Here is a 5,243-nt window from a genome sequence, read left to right on the forward strand (position 1 = left end):
CTAAACCTGTTTATCTATGTTGGTTGAATATTAATGCACAAATAAAACTATTATTGGCGATCACTTGAATTATAATCACAATAATCCTAAACAAGATTATTAATTAACTTATTAAGCATGATTACAAGTACAAATTCCCTTTAAACATGCATAAAAGGCGTGATCAAGCAATAACAATAAATATAATCAAGCAACATAATAAATTAAAATAATAATTAAAATAATCATGATCATAAATTATAACAATTATAATCATAATTAACATAATCATGTTAAAGCATAATAATAATAGCAAGATCCTAGGCATGATACTAACAAGATTAATAACAAACCCTAGTATGTCACTAAACAATAAAGATCAAATATGTAGCTCTAACATGATACTAACAATCATAAATAATAGGAAGAACATAAAAGGCATCATACTTTTAATCATACTTGATATTAAAGTTACCCTAGACACGATACTAAGAAGATCAAAACGCCCTAACATAACATTAGGAATCATAACAACAACCTAATCATGATTTCTATATCATAATAACAATGTAAACAATTAAAGCACTTACTTGGATGCCTCATATCTCTTTCTAAAAACAAAATACACACGTTAGTAACTTCAAGGAAAATAATAAACAATAATTAAATTAAATAATTGAAATAAAGATTTGGGACCAAACCCTCAGAAATTAAAACCTTTCACGTCTAGGGCGAAGGCAACTTCGAACAATTCTAAGTATGTCTAGTGCTAATGTATTAGAAATTGTGTTTGTAAAAAGGGTTGGTTTAGAAAAAGAGAGAGAATCAAGAAATTCTTGATGAGAGTTGATGAGAATTATAAAGAATAAGAATTGATGAGAATTGATGATTGAAAACAGAATTTTAAGAGGCTATTTATAGAAAAATCAGTCGGATGGATAAAAAAATGAATCAGAGATTCAACGAGAATAAAACTCTATTAGCGCCAGACGCTGGACATTAGCGCCAGGCGCTGAAGGTTAGCGCCAAACGCCAAGCCTTAAGTGCCAGGCGCTAATGTTTAGCGTCATACGCTAATAATTAGTTTCACGCGTTTTGTTTTTATCATATCTTTTTATCCGGAAGTCCAAATAAGGCATATAATATGTCGTTGGAAATATCTTGAAGTCTACTTTCCAATCCAATTAGAATTAGATTAAAATATTTTGTAGAAAAAAAGATATGGCCGAAATAGTGGAAGAGTGTCAGTTTTGGATAGAGTTTTTTATCTCATTCATATGTTTTTCGTTATAGCTCAGATATAATATTATAATATATCATTGGAAAGATAATTTCAAGATCTATTCAACCATATAAAATTTGGATAAATATTATGAGGCACGAAGACTGTCTTTGAACTTCTTTAAATTCGAATAGAATTAGGATTTAAGAAAAGGAAAGTTTTTAAAAAGGAAAGTTTTTATTTAACTCAAATTCTTTAATCTTATCTTTTCAAAAAGGATAATTAAGATCTTTTAAAAACTTATAGAAGCTTCTAATTAATCCTAATTAGTTTAGGAATAGGATTAAACCTTTGGACCCTCCACATGATCATTGGGTCGAATCCAAGGTAAAATCCGGTTTGGGCCCAGTTTAGTATTTTGGCCAAACTTCCTCATTATTCATCGGAATTGGGCTTATAATATATCGTTTGAAAGGTCTTTTCAAGCCCCATCCAACTACACCATTATTGGACCCTTATCATGGACCAAACTAAACAAGAATGCACGTTTTTCAAAAATAGGGTAAGAAAAGAAATATTTAAAAAAACAGAAAGAAGAGATATTTTAATAAAAACATCCTCATCACTAGACTTTTCACACTTTCGCTTTGTTTGATAGTCAAATGACATGAAAGGCATTCATCACTGGGTTTGGTTTTGGAGAGACACATTTAGGTGTCTACAGAAGCCCCAACTTTGACTGAGTTTGGAGAAACGCAAGTTTCGAAAACAAAAGTCAAAGTAGCGATAGGGACGGAGAATGATTCAGAACGTTCTGCGATCCTAAATCATTCTTGTAACGCCGATACCTGCAAAACTAGCTTTAGTTAAAACAGATAAGAGAGTTAAGAAACGCGTATCTTGCACCGTCGAGCACACGTCTCTAAAGTAACCGATTTGCTGCTGTATTGCTGTATTTCTGTATTTTTGACGACCTCCTGCAAGCTAGAGAATGCCGCCTGAAGACTGCTACGCTTGTAACTGCCTCCAATTTCGCTATGATAGACTTCTGCAAGCTAGAGAACCCCATTGAAGATTGCTTCGCTTGAAACGACCATCTAGCACTTTGACCATCTTTTGCAAGCCAGGGAACACGATCAAAGACAACTTCGCTTGAAATCACCTCCAGTTGTTTGTGACAACTCTCCGCAAGCTAGGGAACACTGCCGAAGATATCCTCGCTTGAAGCTATCCTCATTTGTTGCGATAATATTCCAAAGAAAATTACCGAAGACCTACGCTTGTCGATCTTTAAAAAGCTCGCTTGAACTTTGCTTCCGTTATGCCTGTACGTCGGTGCTTTTGCTGCTTGTGAACCATTATGTCGGTGCTTTTGCTGTGATGACAATCCTCTTTTCTTTGGGAATAGTTGCCAACACAACTCTCTTGTATGATGTATGACAATCCGATTTAGGGAAAGTTGTCAATGCTTCGTGTAGGGAATATTTCAAGCGTTAATCCCTAGCTTGAACCCCACTGTGATCATACATTAAAGTACGATGGCGTCCAAATGGAAAGAAGATAGAGCAAAAGAGTCGCCAACAAGTTTTAGTAGGAACTTGTAAACCGTTCACGAGGTGAAGGTTACACCCCTTAACGATCCAAGAGATCGTCAACTCCAATAGGTCTTAAACCATGACTGGTAGTTCGGGGATGAAGGTACAAATCCAACCTAAAAGAGATTGAACCTGCCCTAATAATAGGCCTCTACTTTATTCGGATTGTATTCATGTGCGTTTTCTGACAAACATGCAATCAATAGGATTACCCTAAACTTGTTTATCTATGTTGGTTGGATATTAATGCACAAATAAACTATTATTGGCGATCACTTGAATTATAATGAAATTAACCCTAAACAAGATTATTAATTATCTTATTAAGCGTGATTACAAGTACCAAATTCCCTTTAAACATGCATAAAAGGTGTGATCAAGCAATAACAATAAATATCAAGCAACATAATCATAACAATTATCATAATAATAATAATAATAAATATCATAACAATAATTATAACAATTATAATCATAAATCATAAAAATAATAAAAATAATATTAAAGCATAATAATAGCAAGATCCTAGGCATGATACTAACAAGATTAATAACAAACCCTAGCATGTCATTAAGCAATAAAAATAAAAGTTTTAGCCCTAACATGAATATTAGGAAAGAAAATAGGAAGCATCGCAAGAATCACAATTGTCATATTTGATATTAGAAATTATAGTTGTTACCCTAAACATGATACTAGGAATCAACAAAACATCCTAACATGATACTAGGAATCAAAATAACAATCTAAACATGATTTCTATATCATAATATCAATAAATCAATTAAAGCACTTGGATGCCTCATACCTCTTTCTAATAACAAAATACACGCGTTAGTAACTTCAAGGAAAATAATAATTAAAACAATTAAATTAAATAATTGAAATAGAGATTTGGGACCAAACCCTCAAAAATATCAAACCTTTCACGTCTAGGGCGAAGGCAACTTCGAATATGGCTAAGTGTATCTAAGTCTTGCGAATGCGGAATTTTGTATTTAAAAAAAGGCTAGTTTAGAAAAGAGAGAGACAGAGATTAATCAAGAGAATCTTGATGAGAGTTGGTGAATGAAAACGGGGTTTTTAGAAGATTATTTATAGAGAAAATCAGCTAAAAAAATAAAAAATCAAAACAGAGTTCTGACGCGGATAAAACTTAATTAGCGCCGACGCCGGCAATTGGCGCCAGAGGCTAACGCTAGCGCCAGGCGCCAGGCGCTAATGTCTGGCGTTAGGCGCTAATCCCGTTGTTGACGCGTTTTCGAAAATCAGATAGAATTTAACCGTACAGGAGGATAAAATCATATTTTCCTCAAAAACATTCTTTTATTTTGATTAAAATACTAAAAAAGTCAACAAAAGTCAATTTATCAATGCTAATTGAATTAGGAATGAAAAGAACCTTCTAGAAGAATCTAGAAGACTAAAACCATTCCTAATTGCATTAGGAATGATAAATTCATATTAGGCCCTCCTCTAGATCATTAGGCCGCATATAAGGTTCAAACCGGGCCCAGTTTAGTAATTTGGCCATAACTTCCTCAATATTCATCGGAATTGGGCTTATAATATATCGTTGGAAAGCACTTTTCAAGCCCTATCCAACTACACTACTATTGGACCCATATCATGGACCAACCAAACTAGATTGGCTGTTTTCTAAAAATAGGTTTTCAAAAACAGTGAGAAGAGAAAAGAAATTAAAACTATCCGCAACACTAAACTTTCCACACTTTCACTTCATTCGATTATGATTCGACATGAAAGGTACTCATCACTGGGTTTGGTTTTGGGGAGACATAAATGGGTGTCTACACTTCGTAACAATCCATCCTTGGAAATGTTGTCACGATGAAGAGACAATCCGTATCTCGGAAAATTTGCCAAAATCCATTTTTTTTTGGGAAAAGTTGCTAATGCTTCGTAACAATCTGTCATAAGAATTTTTCTACGATCGACAATCCACATCTTGGAATATAACTCTTGAAAGCAATCCACCTTGGAAATTTGCCAATGCTATGCGACGATCCTTTTGGGAAAATGTTGCCACTATTGACAATCCGCGTCTTGGAACATTTGTAAAAAAGAGTCGACCGACAATCCACTTCGGGAAAATTTGCCACTAACTGAAATGAATGACAATCCACGTTGAGGAACCTTTGCCGAAATTTATGATGAGTGGAGACCTACGACCATCCTTTGGGAAAATTTTGTCATAGGGAACTATGTGTATGACAATCCAATCTAGGAAAACTTGCCAGCGAATCGATGAATGTATGACAATCCGAACTTGGAAAAATTTGCCAAACAGAGAAGGAGCACGACAATCCACGCTTGGAAACTTTGCCAGAGGTGACAATCCAATCTTGGAAAAATTGTCTTCGAAGAAGATGCGCGACAATCCATATTTTGGAAATATTGTCAGTTGGAGATGACAATCCAATCT

This window comes from Chenopodium album, chromosome 6, assembly GCF_948465745.1.
Source record: "Chenopodium album chromosome 6, dcCheAlbu1.1, whole genome shotgun sequence".
Classification (NCBI taxonomy): Eukaryota; Viridiplantae; Streptophyta; class Magnoliopsida; order Caryophyllales; family Amaranthaceae; genus Chenopodium; species Chenopodium album.